Below are 23,046 nucleotides of genomic sequence, written 5' to 3'. Positions count from 1 at the left end.
AGTGTACATTGTGCCTTCGGTTTTAAGTGTGGGGTCATTTCATGACTTGCACGACAACCTTAGGCATATTTCTTGAATCATTCTCACATTCATGTTTACTTGTGTTGCAGGATACGATGGCTCGTGATAGCACTAGCAAAGGCAAAGGCATTGGAAAGTCCTCCACCACCTCTCCGGCGACCAAAAAGCGCAAGCAGGGTGAAATCTCTTCACGGCAGCCCAAAGGCAAGCAGGTCACCGAGGGATCTCAGCAAGTGCCATTAAGGCCAATGCCTCATTTGGATTTGGTCGATGATGAGGCTATTGCATGGCACATGGACTTCGTGCCGTCTGGTCGGTACATTTCTGAGATGGGGATTAATACCGTGGCCTTAGAGAGGAAATTCCCGGAGATACTTGACAGGTTGCGAGCTCTAAAGATGGACAAGTTCTTGGAATGCCCGGGGCATGCCAACCTGAGCATGGTTCGAGAGCTGTATGCTAAATAGGATTACAAACGGTGCACCTCACGTGTAAGAGGAAAAGATGTGCCGATGGGCAAGGAGTATTTGTGTGAATATTTGGGGGTTGAGAATGCCGACCCAAGGAGACTCCAACGCTTGATCCGAAAGCCGAAATATGAGCTCATACGTCACACTCTTTGTGGCGTAGATTCCAATGCTAAGTGGATACGGAAGCAGGGCAACAATCACCTCTCTATGGTACGCTCAGACTTCAACAAAGCTGCCAAAGTGTGGCAGAATTTTGTGCAGGCGAGACTAATGCCGGCGGAGCACAGCAGTGACTGCACTCGAGCTAGAGTGCGTCTCTTCTCCTCGATGACCGGCCGACCAATTAATATAGCTGAGATCATGCTCGATGAGATGGCCCGCACGAGGTTTGGGCGACAGATTCGGCGGTTCTTCTTTGGCAATTTACTTACCTAGTATATGCTATCTCGAGGAGTGCCCGAGTACCCCGCACATGATGAGGTGGTGGAGGCGCCGGCTGGGCTTATGGACTTCACATCTGTGGTGGAGACATCGTCCAAACTCACCCCCGCTGCTCGGATGGAGCGAGAGGAGAACTTCAACAGGTACATTTATAACTCGTTGAACCTACTCATGAGCAGGGCTGGCATTACAGACGCGGAGCGCACGCATTTGCACGATGACTTGTCCAGCGCGTCCAAGGAGATGTTGGGGATTGCACCTGGCAGCCCCGTTCACTCGTCTGAGGACATCAACTCTGCCAAAGGCTCAGATACTGAGGATGAGGATGGAAATGGTGCTACTGGGCCCATGACTTTGGTGCCTTTCGGACCGGATGATGATGACCCCAGCGCTGCTGGGGGGAGTGGACTCTGATTGACAGGGAGTTTTTCTTTTCACCCTACTCCATTTTTCATTTTTTACTTGCATCGAGGGTTATGCATAGTTCAAGTGTGGGGTGGGAGGAATACTACATGTGCTGTAGTTGTATAGTTTGTATTAACTTGTTTTGTTTTGTTTCTTTCAGTAGTTCTAGTGTAGTCAGTCTAGTTTAGTATTAGTTGCTTTAAATGGAAAAAAAAATTTTTTGGAAAAGCTCAGATTTTTCCCGATGATGGATCTTTTGGACAATTTTCTTGAGGGATAAAAGTCCGATTTAAAAACACCAAAAAGATTTTTATTTTTTTTATTTTTTTTATTTTTTTAGAATAGCTAGGTAGTATTCCTTGGTTTTTCTTTGGGCACCGGTTCTTTTCCAAGGATGTAGCTCGAACCGGGCACTTTAATTTCTTTTTAGGAGTAGATTAGGAAGAAACTGAGTCGTTCTGAGATACTCATTGACATGGTTGATGCTGGCACATTAGGCTATGACATACATTCTGTTTTCCCGTGTATTTGGTTTGAATTGTGAAGCCTAAGAAAAGTAAATAGCCTATTTTGTGACGCCTTTTCTCAGTTGCTTGACTCGTATACCACATAGTGCAAGGCTGCTTAATATTCTCATTTCATTGTGCTTGCTTGACTTGAGAGTTAAACATACCGTTTTGATTGAGTCATGTGCATCGTGTGTGTGAGGATTTGTGATTTTCTATGCTATCCTGTGTAGTCTAAAACTTGCCCCGTGTGTTAATTGAAGCGAAATTGTAAGTTGTGTTAATCTAGGAGATGACGTAGGCATTTTCTTGCTTGATCATGGATTTGCTTGTCACATAAAAATAAAATTTTCCGTTGCTAGCCCCTTTGAGCCTATAGACCTTTCTTTTGGCACCCACATTACAAGCCATACCCCTATATTGTTCTTAATTTGATATTGATTGAACCTTTACCTCCTATGGCACTTAGGCGCTAAAAGAAGTAAGGTGAGATATTGGGGAGTAGCTTTTGAGTGGAACCATGGAAGGGCCCGTTGGTGCACTAAAGTTGAATTTAAAGGTCACTAGCCGATGAACTTTATTGTATGGAGTGTGTGAAGAAAAAAAAAGAGAAAAAAAAAGAGAGAGAGAAAAAAAAATATACATATATGATAGTTCAAATAATGTAAAAAAATAAACACCTCCAATTCTTATTGATTTGTGCTAGTGAAAAATAGAGAAGTGCTTAATTGAAAAGAGGGCTATGTTGTATATGGCAAGTTTGGTTGAGAAGAGTATGTGCTTGAATTGTAAATGTAGTGTATTAAAGTGCTTAGGAGGGTTAGCCACTATTTCTAAATATATCCTACCCGTCCCTTAGCCTACATTACAACCTAAAAGTCCTAATTGATCCTAGATTTGGCTAGCTTAAATTAGTAGAGATATACACTACGGGCAAGCTTATGGTACGACCACGGGATGCATATGAATTCTTTGTGAGAGTAAGTGAATTTTGTTCAATTGTGTGATGTCCTTAATCTTTATTCAAAAGTATATTTGAATGTGTGGACCAATTTATACTCACTCTTTTGTTTGTTGGTGAGGGCACACGATCTCATGAATGATTGGTAATGTTGTAAACTTTCTTGTTGGGTAAGTGCATGAATTGAGGGTGCTTAGTGGTTGCAAGTCGATTGTTGAGGTTGGGTGGTGACGAATAGGTTGTTGAAATATTATACTTGGGTATGCTTAAACGGGAAGAATGTGAAATTTTGTGTGTTCATGCTTACGTGCCGGTATTGATTGTAGTTAAGAGTATAGTGTGTGGTTAAAAGTTAAGGTGCTCCTCTATGATTGAACTTTGTACGTAGTTGGGGGTTTATTAGATTGTCCCATTGCTCGAGGACGAGCAAGAGTCTAAGTGTAGGGTGTTATGTTTAGCTTAAAGTATATATATTTTTATGTATATCGCCTCATATCTTACTCTTGTTTCGTGAATTTGGGATGTTAAATGCTATGAATTATATTAATTTGAAGTGTTTTTACTTGTAGAAATGATTCGGGAGCAATTGGGGGCAAAACGTGCAAGATTTGAAGCTAAAACGAACAAAATCGGAAAAGGAAGCCAATTGGGGGCCACAGGCAGCGCTTGGCGCCACCTGTGGCGCTGAAAACAGTATGCACAAATTTGGGGGCGCTATGGAAGGCGCCTGGCGCCGGTGACGGGAATTGTGTCCTATTTTGCCCGGGACACGGTTTATTCGACCCTAGACCTATCCAACACGTATAAAAGGAAGACTAAGCCTAATTTTGGGGGGAGATACGCACTTTGGAGCAAATATACACGCAAGAAACATTGAGGAGCAAGAACATCTCGGCATTCTTCATCTTTTCCAGTATTTTTGATTAATCAAAACTTATGAAATTGTTTGATTACATCATGAGTGGCTAAACACCCATTGTTCTGGGGTTGTGATTTAGCCATGAATATTGTTGTTTGACGTTAACTTGACCTTGATTATAATTCACCAATATATGGTTGTTTCTTCAATTCTGTGTTTAATTGCTTAATTGTCTGGCCAGCAGTTAGGTTCTATTTACTATCTATGCTATGCTTGGGAAAGCCGTATTTAGATTAGAGAAGAATTGAAGAGAACATGATCTTAACCCTTTGGGGGAGCGGATTTGTTGTTAGGATAGGAATATACCTAGTCACCGTGCTTAATTAAATATCGTGATCTTAATGCATTCTTAATATATTGATTTCATAGGAATATAGGCGTTAATCTATTGAGAATAGGTGACTAGTACTTCGGCAGAAGGCTATGAGAGCATTTATCGATTAATTAGCAACCATGAGTGAATTATATGAAAGGGAGAGTTAATTAGAACACAATACGAATGGTGAATCGATCACAACCCTGGAATATTTGTCTCTACTGAATACACAACAATCAACTCGTTACTTGATAATTTAGTTATTATTTAGAATCGTAGTATAATATAATTATATTATTGGACTTTGATTTTAGTTGGACTGAATAACAATTTTAGCGATTTAGTGAGTAGTTTACACAAGTCTCTGTGGGTTCGACACTCAACTTATCATTATATTACTTGTCGACCACGTATACTTGCGCGTGCGTTTGGGAGCAACAACTACCATGTTTTAACATACCTTTTACACCTTATTATCATGGCCATGTGGTACCTTGTATGGTACTAGTCCATAATTACCGGTTATTTTAGCTCGGGCCGTATTTTATCCCAAAATGCCAAACTTGGACGAAAATTCATTTTCTTTGACTTGCTTCCCCTCTCACCTTTACGAATTTGCTCATCATTTGTTTGAAATAGCATAATCCTTATAATCTCCAAATAATCTTTTCCTTGGACTGATGTCAATTACCTTACGACAAATTTAGCGTACAATACTACAGGGTGCAACATCATCGTAATTTAATACTGCGAAGCATAACATCATCATAATATAATACTGCAGGACGTAATATCGACATAATATTGCAGGGCCTAACATCATTCCCCCCCCCCCCCTGGAACATTCGTCCTCGAATGTTGACTGATGCTCTTATCATTTTCATAACTTATAGCTCTTGTGAATACCTTTAGTACTCTCCTTGCCATTTAGGCAGTTGCTCTGTGAATAAATCCAAAGGCCAGGGCATTCCCCCCTTTAAGCCTCTTTATCACACCACGACTTGTAGTCAGAATCCTTCTAATCTCGTAACTATTGCTCCTTCTATCATGCAGCTGGTACGACTCTGACTTTGTATGTGCGCCTATGCGACTCTTCTATTTTCTTTCCTCCAGCTTTTAGCCAATCTCTAGGCTTTACTTTGTGAAAATATATAAAATTATGGCAAGCTGTCCCTCTGGGCATCATTAGCTTTACTTCATCTAAGTAGTCCATACTATACCATAATTTTACTTCGATTTATCGTTACTCAGGCCTGCTATCGAACCTCAAGTTACTTTCGTTACTTATCCTATATGCATAAAGCTAAGTCTTTTAACGCTTCTTCATTACTGTTCATCTTAAGACTTATGGCCTAATCTCATCTCGTATTTTGCAGCTTTTGCCCATCCATTGTTGATTCACCTTAATCTTCCCTTGATAACTTGAAACTTCTTACGTAATATATTGCCACTAGGGCTTACGTTGCATCGTGGAACATTTGAAATGATTTTCCTGATCCACCTGGAGGCGATATTGTACTTCCATAACCCTATCTGATATCATAGTCATCCCAATGTGATTCGCCTTTCGTGGGTATTTTAATCCTGTACAATTCATGAACTCATTACTCAATCGAAGGCCCAAACGTCATCCTTTATTTATCACAATTACACCCTTATTCTACTACCAGAGCAACATTCCATTTCTTGTAAATGCTATTAGTCTTAGACTCTTTTGAGTTTGTTTAGACTATGCTGAGCTTTCCATAACTTAGAGAAACCATCAGCTCCTTTGTTTTAACAGGCTTAGTTCCGAGGACTTATCCATTTTCGTCACCTTCTCACTTGCCTTCTTCTTATCCCTACTCTTGTCTTTTTAATACCTTGTCGTTCTATCATACTTTAGCCTGCGATAGATTCCCTTATGACCTTCTAGAACATCGAGACATCCCATCGTCTCTAACTCTTTTTTTACTCTCCTATTAGACCTTTCGATACTTAGAAACCATAGGCTGGAAGGTATGCCACTGACGACGCTGCTATCATTCCTGGATACCAAATCCCTACGCTTTTAGCTTGTTATCCGCAGTATGGACTATTCATAGCCTTCTACATTTGAGTATCTTGTACGTTGTTCACCTTTTCTTTACTTACCTTAAAATATTGCCTCGCATTCTTCTATCTCTTTCATAACCTCCCTTCCACATAGGTATAATTCACAGCCATAACTTGAAGCTCTTATTATAACACTGTGCATACACAATCTGGTGGGAGCTTCGTACTGACTTCTTATAAGGCCTGTACTTTTCTTTCTAGCTTTATCGTAGGGCTGTTATAGAATATGGTTGTTGTACTTCCTCTCTTGTACCTATGATATTAAGAGTGATCCTGCAATGTTCTCAATCAAGATGTAACTCTTTAGTTTCCTCCTTCTTCTGATCGGCCTTTAAGTTAGTAAGTTATCTTCCAATCCGCGGCTCATGGTATTAGTTATGCTGTTTAGCCTTTCGTAGGCGCTGAGGAATACGTATGATACAATCTTTTAACAATTTAATCCTCCGTTTATGAACTGGGCTCAATTCTTTCTTTTAACGTATACTAGAATCTTCTACGGCTGTATGATTGTCAACATATATGCTGTATGGATAATACTCCAAAATCTTAAGTGCGCTCATAACGTAGCTAACTCTAGATCATTGATCGAGATTCCTTTCATTCCTTCTCAGTTTTCTTTAAGCGTAAGTTATTACCTTTCCTGGTCTTTCTTCCCCCTTGTTGTGTGCATACTTAGGTCATCTTAGCTCTCACGCATGCTGGAATTTACTTCCCGTCCACTAGCCACGGTAGGTTCCTCTTTCTTATGGAGGACATACAATATTGTTGTGAAGCTGGTATTACAAAACCATTTCCTCTTTAGGTTACTGTGCTTAGGTTGAAGCCTTCTTCCTTATTCCCTCATCTAGTCTCTCATTTTAGTACGTAGGGAGGACCTTCTGGCTCTTGTAAAGTTACCAGCATGTTATATTGCTTACATGACAGAATTTTCGATGTTTGTACTTACCTATAATTATCCTTTATTACTTACCTCCACACTCATGTGCTCGCATGGTTGCTTCTGAACTGATGTTTGGCTGTCTTCCCAGTGGGACTCTCTTTCATTTCCATAACACTCATACGGTATCCTTAAGTACCCCAACTCCTACCCGAGTATTTCTCAAGGTCATGATGTCGTATATGTGAGGCTGAATTTCCCATGTTGGGTTTCATTCTGTTTATCTTGCACGATTTATTGATTTGTCTGTATCCTCTTGTCTAGCCATAACTAGGCTCTTCCTGAATCAACTACTAACTACTCGTTGACCCATTCTCATATCCATATTCCACGTAATCTTCCTTGGGTTATTTCCCTTGTCTTAACTTACCTCACGTACTGGCCCCTTATCTATCAATAACATCCTGGACAGGAACCCTTACTTCCTTTTCTTGACATCGTTGCTACATAATATTCTGGAATCATAGCATATCTGTAACATTTGAATAAGTGCAATCTCATCCTTTTCTCATTCTTATCACATCCTTCCTTTATCATTCCATAGGTACTAGATCCACTTAATTCTGACTTACTGCCACATCATTCCATTTCCCCCCCCCCCCCTTTAGGGGAGTACTAAGAGTTGGAGCTATGGTGACCTATTTACAGATGTTTTTCCTATTCATCTTTGGCGTCCTTTCACATCATCAATGACCCTTACTCGCCTTGCGATAATCCTTCTGTACCAAGGATAACGAAACTCCTCACTCGCAATAGTGACACTTAGTGTAACTGACACATACAACCCCTTAAGCTTAACTTTGTTTATATTACTTGCTTTAGGGAAGCGTCTCCCTAAATGACTATTCTCTGAATTTCTCTTGAATCTTCTTTTATTGTCCATCCTATTATCACTGGAACCAAAATTTGAAATTCTCATGATGCCGACTATTATCAATCACTCAGTCCCTAATTCATGTTTAGTTTATCTTGTTCACCAATCCATACTGGTTCTATTATTCTGGGGTCTAACTTTTCCTTTTTGGTAATCGCGTTAGAGTTGCGAACTTATTTCTCGAAATGAGGACATGACTGTATTGTATGGCCTATACTCTTTTGTTGTCCTAAGGCCTTTCACCTCTCGTCTCTTCCTTCACTTGACTATAGATTTTGTAATACTGTCATCTTTTCGACCTACCGTTGTCATCCATGTATCATATCTTACTCATAATTCTTCATTAACTCTTTTCTTATTTCCCGCTAACATTTATGTCTATCACTTTTTTCTGAAAACTCGAACAAGACAATTTTTTGCTTTTAGATCCCCTTGCTCCATCCGGTGGCTCTTTGGGTTGCTTAACGTTCTCGCTCTACTAGGGACGCGAGCCACACCAAGGTAATATTTATCCCTTCCAGGCTTTCCGGGCCTTCTTCTGATTTTTTTTCATGCTAATATCCACATCTAATTGTAATATTCTATAGTGCATCATCTGGGTGCCTCACAAAGAGATCTATCAACACCTTTGTAACATCCTTCGGAAATGTCAACTAACACAGATAATCCATTTACCATCTTGGGTTACCCTAACCCCAGCCGGATCCTAATATCCTGTCCTTTTCATAAACTACACATGTTAGCCCCCAATAAGGTATAACTGATATGGGTGTGGCCAGTTCTATATACATCTATTACTGTTGAAGGTAAGTCACAATGCTTATACTTTTCAGCCGGAGTTGAAAATACCGATAATCTTCATTAACTGGGTACCTCGTACCCTTCTCATCTTGCTCTTTTTACTTGTTGAAGCTTGTATCTATCTTCTGAATCTCTTATTGCCTTTCACCATAGAGGTGGATAGATATTCTTGCCTTAAGGATCCTTATCAAGAAGCTTACACGTAAGGTACACACATGTTCTGCTGAAGACCTCACATTTATCCATCATAGGAATGATGCAAACTCGAGTTCCTCTAACTCAACTCTTCCACAGCTATATCTCTTACCAACCGTCTTTCTGGATGTACGCATCGTTGTATTATGAATAAGATAGAGTTTAGGAAATTGAGTTCTGACAACTGAGCTCTACCACACGATCTGGAGTAAGAAGAAAGAGTGATAGTCCTAAATGCCCTGTAGCCTCCTGCTTATAAGTGTGGTGCACGACACACCCATAAACAAGACTCTACTAGACACGGCTTGTAGACTCTCTAGGATAGAACTGCGCTGATACAACTTTTGTCACGACCCAAACCGATGGACCGCGACGGGCACCCGGTACCTTAATCAATCGAGTACCAACATAACGTATCTTTTCATGTCATACTATCATAGATAACTGAGCCGGAAGGCTACCGTGAGATAAGTAGAATACAACATGTGATACCAACTTATACATAAGACATACGGGCCTATAAGACCAAAATAATCACTCGTGTACTGAACATAGGCCGACAAGGCCATACAATCTTTTACGTACATGACATCTGTCTACAAGACTCTAAGAATACATAATTTTCATAAAGGTCGGGACAGAGTGCTGCCATATCAAAAAAATACATGTCTAAATCATACTAACCAACCAAGTGACTCCGAAGCAAATGGAGCGCACCAACATCTTCCGCTGAGCTGATAGCCTACTTGGAGGGCTCTCGATCTGTCTACTGGGACATGCGGGCTTGAACCGCAGCGTCCCCAGGAAAAAGGGATATCAGTACGAATAATGTACCGAGTATGTAAGGCGCATAAATAAGTACATAACAGACATGGAAGAAATATAGAGTAAATGACTCAACCTGTAAGTCTGGATAACTTTGTAAATCATGAAATACTTATAGTGTCAGCATGCGTATGAATGTCATTTCGTGCATAGGCACATGTGTTCATAGCATCATCAACCCTCTGAGGGCATCCCATCATATCATCTCGGCCACTGTGGGCAAATCATCAACGTATACCAGCTGATAAGGTGGTGGTGTGTATATAACGCCGTAACCTTTTTCCATATCCCATGTACATATAATATACATATATACGCGTATATAACGCCATCTGGTCATGGGTAAATGTACTTGTATAAATGCATGAGATGCATAAGAAATACGTTAATAAGATTTTCTCAGATTTCCATAGAAATCAATATGCCTTTCGGGTAAACTTTATCAAATACGTATTTTTCCGAGACCCATGAACAAAAGATAATAATAATTCACATGGGGAATCAAGAATATAGACACCCCTAGGATTTCTATGGATAAAGTCATTTATGAAAGTTGTGCATTTGCTCGTTTCATTTATTTCGTATGGATCATGCCAAAAAGAAAGAAGGGATAACCTTAACATACCTGAACCGATTCTCTTTTGCGGAAACACATAACGGGGGATCGAAGTAGGAAAAAATCCGTATAACTTTCGCATGAATTCCTTGTTGAATCGCTACTTGATAGATGTAGAATATCACATTTTGGTGAATTTGATCAAACTTTGTATGGCTTCCTTGCTGGACAGTAACGTTTTCATGCATCTCTTAATGAATTGTTCAAGAAAGTCACTTTTCCATCTAATCTTTGTAATGGTATAAAAAAAATGTTGTTTTGCTGAATTTTGCAAGGTCTTATACTTCTCCAATAAAGATACCAATCAATTTTTACGTGTAAACAAGATAAAGCTTTGCCTAGTGACTCATTTTGCATAATTTTGCCACCTTGGTTAACCTTATGCCATGTGGCAATTTCAACAAGACTCCTATTCACTTAATACTATAATTATCTCCACCATTAATCAATTATCCACATAATTAAGAACTACCTCAAATTACTTAAAATACTATCCACTTTTAACATACCTTATACACCTTACTATCATGGCCACGTGGTACCTTGTATGGTACTAGTCCATAATTACCGGGTATTTTAGCTCGGGCCGTATTTTATTCCAAAATGCCAAACTTGGACGAAAATTCATTTTCTTTGACGTGCTTCCCCTCTCACCTTCACGAATTTGCTCATCATTTGTTTGAAATAGCATAATCCTTATAATCTACAAATAATCTTTTCCTTGGACTGATGTCAATTACCTTACGCCAAATTCAGCGTACAATACTATAGGGTGCAACATCGTCGTAATTTAATACTGCGAAGCGTAACATCATCGTAATATGATACTGCAGGATGTAATATCGACGTAATATTGCTGGTCATAACAATAAGCTGGCTGCCCTGAAGGAGGTACATAAGAACCACGACCCCCTGAAGCTCCATGGGATGTCTAAAGTGCTGAATGAAACGGCATGGGAGGATGGCCCCTACCAAAAGTACCCCGGCCTCCAGATGAGGCCCCATTGAATCCACCGGAGTGACGAGGCCTCTTGTCAGACCCCTGACCACTCCCCTGAGCTAAAACCTTCTCAACTCGTCTGGCCATATTGGTTGCATCCTGGAAAGAAATCTCACTCCCTGCCTCCTTAGCCATCTGCAATCTGATAGGCTGAGCAAGTCCCTTAATAAACCTCCTCACCATCTCTCTCTCGGTGGGAAGTATAAGAAGAGCATGACGGGCCAGATCCACAAATCTAGTCTCGTAACGAGTGATGGTCATAGAACCCTGCTGAAGGCGCTCGAACTACCTCCGATAGTCCTCTCTCTCAGTGATAGAAAGATACTTCTCCAAAAATAGCTGAGAGAACTGGTCCCAAGTGAGAGCTGGTAACCCAGCTGGTCTGGCCAAACGATAATCCCTCCAAATAGTCCTGAGGATCCTCTGAAGATGTACCGCCATAGGTAGTAGTGAAAAGCTTGGTAAACCTATCCAATCTCCATAAGGCCTTAGAAGACATAGCTGATCCACCGCCGGTCTGTGCTACAACACCCGACGAAACTACCCCAACTGGCTGAGCTGCTGGAGTCTGAAACCGGGGAGCCATCTGCTCTGTAGTGTGAGTAGCAGGAGTCTGTGCTCCTCCCCCAACCCGAGATACGGCTGGTGCTATAGGAAATATGCCGGCCTGAGTAACACTCTCCGTAAGGCCCACTAGACGGACCAAAGCATCCTGAAGTACCGGGGTAGCGATGAACTCCTCTGGAACCTGAGTTGGCCCTGCTGGAATGGTCTGGGCCGGAGCCTCCTCATCAAACTCTACCTGAGGCTCCGCCGCTGGTGCTGCTACTCGAGCTATGGGCTAAGCCCTGCCCCTGCCTCAGCCTCTAGCATGGCCTTGGCCTCGTCCGCTGCCCCTCGTAGGAGCTGCCACTGGGGGCTCGGGTTGCTGATCAGCTGATGAAGCGGTACGTGTTCTTGCCATCTGCGAAGGAACATGAGTAGAGAGTTCAATTAGCATTGAAAGATCATATCGCACGACAGAGAAGAATAGAAGTGAAATTGTTCCTAACTCTGTATCCTCTAGGGGATAAGCACAGATGTCTCCGTACCGTTCCCTCAGACTCTACTAAGCTTGTTCGTGAATTGTGAGACCTAGGCAACCTAGTGCTCTGATACCAACTTGTCACGACCCAGATTTCCCACCGTCGAGACCGTGAGGGCGCCTAACATCGCACTCGCTAGGCAAGCCAACGTTAGAGTTATATTCACCTTTTTCCTTTACATTTTTATAATTAAAATTAACAAAGCTAAATAAAACTGAAATAAATGCGTAAGTACATATTAAACTGGTTATCAATATACTATTAACAATACTGAAAATGTTACCACCCAGAAATTGGTGTCACAATCCACGAACATACTACGAATTACTACAAATAATGGTCTAGAAGAAATTACATCTGTCTCGAAAGAAAAGAAACCAAGAAAGTAGAAACATAGGAGGGGACGTTAGGGCCTGCGGACGCCAGCATGACTACCTTGGGTCTCCTATCTGCAACCGACCTCTCGATCAGCCACTACCACCTCCAAAATCTGCACAGAAAGTGCAGAGTGCACTATCAGTACAACCTGCCCCATGTACTGGTTAGTGCCGAGCCTAACCTCGACGAGATAGTGACGAGGCTACGGCGGATCATTTACAATATAACATGTATACAATATATAATAAAGCAAAAGGAAGTACGGAACGAAATGGAACAGTAACTTGCAGCAAAAATAAATAAGGAATTCAATTATCTTGCCAGTACTCAGCTATAACCAATCCTTAAGAGAGTTACAATGCTACAGAAATAAATCACAACAGAAAAAGAATACATAAACAACAAAATGATGCGGCGCGCATCCCGATCCCACCATATAATCAGTAACAACATGAACATTCACCCTTATTACTCCTGTTGCGGCGTGCAACCCAATCCCACAAATCCACTCTTATCCCTCCTCAATATATCACCCTTATTCCTCCTGTTGCGGCATGCAACTCGATCCCACCAATCCATCCTTATTACTCCTGTTGCGGTGCGCAACCCGATCCCACAAAAACAGTACCAATCACACAACAAGAACAAGTATTTCACAATTTAGCTCAAAACCCTCCACAATATTTATTCCTCAAACCAAAGCAAATAGAAGGCTATGCACTTATGAAACACCGATAAACCAACTCAAACCGATAATGCAACACAATGAGACTACGGAACAATTACTATTTTCAATAAAGAAAACAACATCTAACAAGAAGCAATTAAACATGGAAGCACCAATAAGCATGTCGCAGTTAAGATAAGAAGACAATATATTAGGAACGGGGAAAGGGACAGACTAAACAGATAATTTGGCGGCGCATAGGTACTCGTCACCTCACCTATACGCCACACACATGGATTTTCACGTAGCAATTAAGTCGGGGATTCCTCATCCCTCAAGTCAAGGTTAGACACAACACTTAACTCAATTTGACGGCCAACTCAAAGCTCAATTACCGCTTTTCCTTTAGTTTCCACCTCTAATCCACTCGTATCTAGTCATAATTAACTTAATAACATTAATTATCGCTAAAGAAATCAATTCAATGCATAATTATATGTTTTCGAACATTTCCCAAAAAGGTCAAAAACCGCACCCGGGCCCGCTTGGTCAAAATTTGAATTTGGACCAAAACCTGATTACCCATTCACCCCCGAGCCCAAATATACAATTTGTTTTGGAATTCGACCTCAATTTGAGGTCTAAATCCCCAAATTTCAAAATTCCAACTAGGCTGGCCCAGCTTCTCTTCGCATTTGCAATGAGAAGCTCGCAAATGCTACCTCCACAGTAATCGCAAATGCGAACCTTCACATCGCATTTGCGAGGTCTGAGGCCTGCAACACAGCTGAAGAACACCAGCAATTTTTCTAAGTTCTAATTCACTTTGTAGCCTATCCGAAACTCACCCGAGCCCCCGGGGCTCCAAATCAAACATGCACACAAGTCTTAAAACATCATTCGAACTTGCTCGCGTGATCAAATCGCCAATATAACATCTAGAACTACGAATTTAGCACCAAATTGCATGAAATTTTCAAGAAAGTTCCCAAAGTTTTATTTTCTCAATCAAAGATCCGAATCACGTCAAGTCAGTTCCGTTTCTCACCAAATTTCATAGACATGACTTAAATATTATATTAAACCTGTACCGGGCTCCGGAACCAAAATACGGGCCCGATACCAATGAGATCAAATATTAATCAATTTCTTTAAATCATTAGATTTCCAGTCTTACAATTTTCATAAAAAATTCATTACTCGGGCTTGGGACCTCCGAATCCGATTCCGGTCATACGCCCAGGTCCCATATTTTACTACAGACACATCGGGACCGTCAAAACACTGGTCTAGGTCCTTTTACCTAAAACATTGATCGAAGTCAATAAAAATCTACATTTTAGGCCAAAAATAATTATTTCATCAATTTTTCACATAAAAGCTTTCCGGATACACGCCACTGCACACACAAATCGAGAAGGAATAAAATGAGATTTTGAAGACCTAGGAACATGGAATCGAGTCCTAAAACATAAGATGACCCTTTGGGTCATCACACACACACACACACTCATATATATATATATATATATATATATATATATATATATATATATATATATATATACACACACACACACTTTAAGGCTTAAAAGCGCAGAATTGAGTTTCAAAACACAAGTGACCTTTCGGGTCATCACATGCTACAACTTAAGTACTAATATAGCACTACATCTTATAGAATTATATATAAGACGTATATATACTTAGTGTATATATATATATAAGCTATAAGTTGATGAAAATAAGAAATTTTGCCTAAAAAAATTATTTGAGTTGACTTCGGTCAACATTTTTAGTAAACGGACTCGGATTCGTATTTTGCAATCCCGACGGGTCCGTATCGTGATTTGGGACTTGGGAATATACTTGGAATCGAAATCAGAAGTCCCCAGCTCGAGATATCGGACTTTCTCAAAATTTGAAAGTTAAAGGCTTAATGAAATGGAAATATTTGACCACGCTTTGACTTTTTGGATATCGGGTACGTATTTTGGTTCCGAAACCCGGTACAGGTCCAATACCATATTTATGACTTGTTTGTGAAATTTGGTGAGAAACGGAGTTGGTTTGACATGATTCAGACGTCCGGTTGAGAAATTAGAAGTTTCAAAGTTTTCTTTCAAATTTAATTAGATTTGGTGCTAAATTCGTAGTTCTAGGTGTTATTTTGGCAATTTGATCGCGCGAGCAAGTTTGTATGATGTTTTGAGACTTGTGTGCATGTTTGGTTTGGAGCCCCGAGGGCTCGGGTTGAGAGCATAGCTGGTGTTGCAATATCTGGTGTAGGCCTCTGATCTCGCAAATGCGAGATCAGACATCGCAATTGCGACCTGTGCAGGTTACGCATTTGCGAAGAATAGCTGGGCCTTTTAGTTTTTGCATTTGCGAACTGGGATGGGGGAAGGTAGTGATCGCATTTGCGATCGCATGGTCGCATTTGCAGAAAGGGTCAGGCTCGCATTTGCGAGATTTCCTTTGCATTTATGCAAGCAGGAATGGGGAGACATTTGCATCCAGGTTGCAAATGCGACACCTGCAACTGATCAAAATGATTTTTGACGGAATTTTTCTCCCATTCTTCAAATTTTCAAAACCTAAAACACATAAGGCGATTTTCCTAAGAACTATTCTTCACTAATCATAGGTAAGTGATCCAAAACAAGTTTCTTTCAATCTTTCACTACATTTTACAAAATTTCAACTTAAAAATCTAAGGTTTTCATGGTGGAATTAGGGATATTTGGGTAGAAATTTGGGATTTGATAAATTGGGGATTTGGACCTCAAATCAAGGTCGGATTCCAAAATCAATTATATATCTAGGCTCGGGGGGTGAATGGGTAATCGAGTTTTATTTCGAATTTCGGGTTTTAACCAAGCGAGCCCGTGTGTTGACTTTTGCTGAATTTTTCAAAAATGGCCTAAATTGAATTCTTTGCACTCGTAGGTAGTTCCTAAAGCTTTATTTGAATCGGTTGGTTGGTAATTTGCTAGATTCTATTGGTCTGGAGGCTTGTTTGAAGGGAAAAGCTGTGGTTGAGGTTTGAGTTTGGCCGTTGGAACGAGGTAAGTGTCGTGGTTAACCTTGGCTTGAGGGATTAGGTCTTATTTTCCTATTTTCTACGTGTTTGAATGTCGAGTACAACGTATAGGTGAAGTGACGAGTACCTATGCATTGTTGTTGAGTCATAGCATGCGAGTGAGTCTTATTCATGAATTTGTAGCTTTCCGTGATCAAATTACCAATGCTTAGACTAGTTTATCGACATGTTGATCGTTCTTATCATATTTACGGATTTTGGTATTGATTGAGTATTGATTCAAAGTTGAGTTTGGTATTGTGGAACCAAATGTTGAAGTAAAACTAGTCCTTGATATTTCTATCTCCCTATTGTTATTGTTCCTTATTTTGGTGAGGGAGAGTGTTGATGCACGAAGGGTGATGCTGTGCCATGTTTTGTGAGTGTTAATGCACGAAGGGTAATGCCGTGCCCATATTGTGAGTGTTAATGCACGAAGGATGATTTTGTGCCTTGTAATGAGAGAGTTAATGCACGAAGGGTGATTCCGTGCCGTTTCTATTTGATTCATATGGTGAGGTTGAGAGTAAAAGCACGAAGGGTGATGCTGTGTACTTTCTTTTGCTGTGGTTACTTATCCTTACCTGTTCTAATTATATCGGTTGACCAAAGTTCTTAATTCTGCTATGTTCCTTTATCTTGTGACCCCCTCAGCATGTCCCTCTCCTAATATTACTTGTCTTGTTTTTTTTTATCGTTGTTATTGGTATATATATTGTTATACTGTACAAGTTTAATTAGTGGTGTCTTGTCTTAGCCTCATCACTACTTCACCAAGGTTAGACTCGACATTTACCAGTACATGGGGTCGGTTGTACTGGTACTGCACTCTACACTTTCTGTGCAGATTTCGGTACTGGTCTAAGCTGATTCTGAGGTTAGCAGCTGGATTCATCTGATTGGAGACCCAAGGTAGACCTGTTGGCGTCCGCAAGCCCTAGCGTCCCATTCTATACATTCTTTTTACTGTTTCTTTTGTTTTGAAAACAGTTGTTGTCACGGCCCAATTCCTCCCTCCTTGTACTGTCATGACGGCACCTAGTCTCTATGACTAGGTAAGCCTAACACATTGCAAACATGAAAACAAAAGCAGGAATTTTAACTATTGGCAATACAACTATCCGTTAAGCAACTAAATGCCACTCGACATATATATTTAACAATTCAGAAAAAGTACCAAACAACACCCAAAACCCGGAAACTCGCAAGTCACAAGATACTAAGATGTACTAACTGTTCTATACATCATCTCTAGTGACGAGATCAAGTCAGGGCCCTACTGGTTTATATCTATAATAAAGTAAAACAGGAAGAAATATTGCAGTAAGATTCAATACTAATAGTAAACAAAATCAAATCACAGAAAAACACCACAACTCAGTACACAGAGATAGCAACAGAGGATCTCCCGGGATACCGTCCCGTAGTCCCAAACGTAAATGTGCAGGTGGATCTCCCGGAATACCTAGTCCCAAAGTAAATATATCCAGTACAGGGGATCTCCCGGGATACCGTCCCGTAGGCCCATATATAAATATGCAGGGGGATCTCCCGGAATACCACTCCGCAGTCCCAAAGTAAACATAGCGCTCAATCAATATAAACAACAGTTTCAAGCCACTTACCTCGAACCAAGCTCAAAATCAATCCGAAATCACGCTCTTGCCACTAGTATCCAACTCCAAGTGGCCCAAATCTAATCAAATCAATTACATATCGTAAATAAAGCTACAAGCAACTAATTTAGCTAATGAATTCAAAAGTAAGGAAGGGAAATAGGAAAACGCCCAAAAATCCTTCCCCGATCCCACATCTCGGAATCAGGTAAAAGTCACAAATTATGAACACCCATTCACTCACGAGTTCACTCGTATCATCCAAATCCGACGTCTAATTCCCATTCAAACCTCAGATTTTCAATTGGGGAACTTTTTCCCCCATTTCCAAACATCCACCCTCAAATTCCTTAATTAGATGAGAAATACAACAATAGATTAATGTAATATGATCAAAATAGAGTTAGAATTAGTTACCCAATAGTTCTCCCTCAAAATCCCTCAAGAAATCGCCTCCCACTGAGCTCCAAATCAAATTTGTGTTATGAAATTTCAAAACCTCGAAATCCTCTTTTCTGCCCAGCGATTTCTGCTTCTGCGCTCATAGAACCGCATCTGCGGTCCCACACCTGCGAGAAAAACATCGCAGGTGCGAAGGCCACTTAACCGGGCTGGGGCCGCATCTGTGAGCCCACTTCTGCGGTCAGCCAGCTGGACCTGCAGTCTCAGCTACCAAGGCTATGCTCCGCTTCTGCGGTGCCGCACCTGCGTTCTAAAATCCGCGGATGCGGAAACAACAGGTGCATCAAAACTTCAGCAAAATGCCTAAGTCACAAACCAATCCGTTAAGCATCCGAAACTCACCCGAGGCCCCCGGGACCTCAACCAAACATATCAACCAAAATATCATACGAACTTAGTCGAGCCCTCAAATCACATCAAACAGCGCTAAAAGCACAAATCACCCTCCAATCCAAACTTATTAAACTTGAAATTTCAAAATTCTACAACCTATGCCGAAAGAGACCAAACCACGTCCGATTGACCTCAAATTTTGCACACAAGTCATATTCAACACTACAGACCTACTCTAACTTCCGGAATTAGATTCCGTCCCCTATATCAAAAATTCCACTATCTGCATGAAACTCAAAAAATTTGGCTTTCCCATTTCAAGCCTAAATGAGCTACAGATCTCAAAAACACAATCCGGACACGTCCCTAAGCCCAAAATTGCCCAATGGAGCTAAAGGAATCGATGTAATTCTATTCCGAAGCTGACTTCACACTGTTTCGACTACGGTCCAAATTCTAAGACTTAGGCTCTCATTTAGGGACTAAGTGTCCCAAAACACTCCGAAACTCAAAATGAATCATCCCGGCAAATCACTATAGCAGAAAAAGACACGGGGAAAGCAGTTAACAGGGGATCGGGGCGTTAATTCTCAAAATGATCGGCCGGGCCGTTACATCCTCCCCCTTTAAAAACATTCGTTCGTCCTCGAACGAGCATAGAGACATACCTGAAGTGGTTAAAAGACGAGGATAAAGGCTGTGCATATCCTGCTCGGTCTCCCAAGTCGCCTCCTCGACCGACTAAACCCGCCACTGAACCTTTACTGATGCAATGCTCTTTGACCTCTGCTTTTGAACCTGCCTGTCCAAAATAGCCACTGGCTCCTCAACATAAGATAGATCCTTGTCCAGTTGGACTGAACTGAAATCCAACACGTGAGACGGATCACCATGATACCTCCGGAGCATCAAAACATGAAATACCGGATGAACTCCTGCCAAGCTGAGAGGTAAGGCACCTCATAGGCAACCTCCGCAACACGCCGCAACACCTCAATGGGGCCAATAAACCTTGGGCTCAACTTGCCCCTCTTTCGAATCTCATAACGCCTTTTATAGGCGAAACCCGAAGCAAGACCCGCTCTCCCACCATAAATGAAACATCGCGAACCTTCTAGTTCGCATAACTCTTCTATATGGACTAGGCTGTGCGAAGTCTATCCTGAATCACCTTAACCTTCTCCAAAGCGTCCTAAACCAAGTCTGTGCCCAATAATCTAGACTCACCCGGCTCGAACAAACCCACTGGGGACCTACACCACCTACCATACTGAGCCTCATACGGTGCCATCTGAATGCTGGACTGATAACTGTTTTGTTGTAGCAAAACTCTGCAAGTGTCAAGAACTGATCCCAAGAACCTCCAAACTCCATCACGCACACACGGAGCATATCCTCAAGAATCTTAATAGTGCGCTCAAACTGTCCATCCGTCTTGGGGTGAAATGCTGTGCTCTACTCCACTTGAGTACCCAACTCATGTCGTACGGCTCTCCAGAACCGTGATGTAAACTGAGTACCTCTATCTGAAATGATGGAAACTGTAATACCATGCAGGAGAACAATCTCTCGGATATAAATCTCAGCCTACCACTCTGAAGAATCGGTAGTACATACAGGAATGAAGTGTGCGGACTTGGTCAGCCGATCCACAATCATCCAAATAGCTTTGAACTTCCTCAAAGTCCGTGGGAGTCCAACTACGAAATCCATGGATATCCGCCCCCACTTCCACTCCGGAATCTCTATCTGCTGAAGCAAGCCACCCGATCTCCGATGCTCATATTTCACCTGCTGACAATGGAGGCATCGAGCTACAAACCCAACTATATCTTTCTTCATCCTCCTCCACCAATAGTGCTGCCTCAAATCCTGGTACATCCTTGCGGCACCCGGATGGATGGAATACCGCGAACTGTGGGCCTCCTCTAGAATCAACTCCCAAAGCCCATCAACATTGGTCACACATATCCGACCCTACATCCTCAATACCCCGTCATCACCAAGGGTCACATCTCTGGCATCATCATGCAAAACCTTGTCCTTGAGGACAAGCAAATGAGGGTTATCATACTGGAGCTCTCTGATACGATCAAACAAGGAAGACCGAGAAACCATACAAGCTAAGACCCGAATGGGATCCGAAATATCCAATCTCACAAATTGGATGGCTAAGTCCTGAACATCCATCGCCACGGGCCTCTCTACTGTCGGTAGATAAGCAAAAATCCCCAAACTCACAGACCGATGACTCAAATCATCGACCACCACATTGGCCTACCCCGGGCGGTATAAAATAGTGATATCATAATCCTTAAGCAGCTCTAACCACCTCCTCTATCGCAAATTAAGGTCCTTCCGCTTGAACAGATGCTGCAAACTTCGGTGATCAGTATAGATGCACAAGGAACACCGTACAAATAATGACGCCAGATCTTTAAGGCATGGACAATATCTGCTAAATCGAGATCATGGACAAGATAATTCTTCTCATGCACCTTCAGCTTCCTAGACGCGTAGGCAATCACCCTACCGTACTGCATCAACACCACTCCAAGGCCAATCCTTGAGGCATCACAATAGACAGTATAAGACCCCGAACCGGTAGGCAATATCACTACTGGGGCTATAGTCAATGCTGTCTTGAGCTTCTGAATGATCTCCTCACACTCTTCCGTCCACCTGAATGAAGCACCCTTCTGGGTCAGCCTGGTCATAGGTGCTGCAATAGATGAGAATCCCTCAACAAATCGATGGTAATAACCCGCCAACCCAACAAAACTACGGATCTCTGTAGCTTAGGATGGTCTGGGCCAACTCTAAAATGCTTCCTCTTTCTTCGGATCCACCTTAATTCCTTCACTCGATACTACATGACCCAAGAATGCCACGGAATCCAACCAGAACTCACATTTCGAGAACTTCGCATATAATTTCTTTTCTCTCAAGGTCTGAAGCACTGTCCTCCGGTGTTGCTCATCATCTTTCCGACTCCAGGAGTACACTAGAATGTCATCAATAAAAACAATGATGAACGAGTCAAGATATGGCCGGAATACACTATGCATCAAATGCATAAATGCTGCTGGGAATTGGTCAGCCCAAAAGACATAACAAGGAACTCGTAATGACCATACCAAGTCCTGAAAGCAGTTTTCGGGATATCTGGCTCCCGAATCTTCATCTGATGATAACCTGAATGCAAATCAATCTTAGAAAACACTCGAACACTCTGCAACTGATCAAACAGGTCATCAATACGAGGCAAAGGATACCGGTTCTTCACAGTAACTTTGTTCAACTAACGATAATCAGCGCACATACGCATAGAACCATCCTTTTTCTTCACAAAACAAGACAGGAGCACCCCAAGGTGACACACCGGGCGGAATAAAGCCCTTATCAAGCAATTCCTGTAACTGTTCCTTCAACTTCTTCAACTCGGGAAGAGCCATACGATAAGGAGGAATAGAGATGGGCTGAGTGTCCGGCAATAAATCAATGTCAAAATCAATATCTGTGTCAGGCGGCATGCCCGGAAGATCAGCTGGAAACACATAAAGGAATCCCACACTACTGGGACTGAATCAACTGTAGGGGTATCAATACTGACATCTCTCACATAAGCTAGATACGCGTCACACCCCTTCTCAACCATCGTTGAGCTTTAAGAAATGAGATAACTCTACTGGGAGTGTAATCTAAAGTACCCCTCCACTCTACTCGCGGTAAACCTGGCATAGCCAGCATCACAGTCTTGGTGTGATAATCGGAATAGCATAACGGGGTGACAACCAGTCCATGCCCAAGATAACATTAAAATCTACCATGCTGAGCAATAATTAATCGGCTCTGGTCTCAAAACCACTAAGAGCAATCAAACATGACCGCTAAACGCGGTCCACAGTAAGAGAATCTCCCACAGGAGTAGAAACATAAACTGGGGAACTCAAAGAATCCTAAGAAACACCCAAATGCAGGGCAAAATAAGAGGACAGATAGGAATAAGTGGAGCCTGGATCGAATAGAACCGATGCATCTC

General features: G+C 41.6%; 1 pseudogene; it reads left to right on the top strand.

Annotated features, from left to right (window-relative positions):
- The window catches only part of LOC109210610, a 6,555-nt pseudogene extending 6,067 nt beyond the window's left edge, over window positions 1-488 (top strand).
- The last annotated feature ends 22,558 nt before the right edge of the window (window positions 489-23,046 follow it).

The sequence above is a fragment of the Nicotiana attenuata genome, unplaced genomic scaffold (genome assembly GCF_001879085.1).
Source record: "Nicotiana attenuata strain UT unplaced genomic scaffold, NIATTr2, whole genome shotgun sequence".
In the NCBI taxonomy this organism is placed as follows: domain Eukaryota; kingdom Viridiplantae; phylum Streptophyta; class Magnoliopsida; order Solanales; family Solanaceae; genus Nicotiana; species Nicotiana attenuata.
This window is presented reverse-complemented; position numbering and strand designations above follow the sequence as displayed.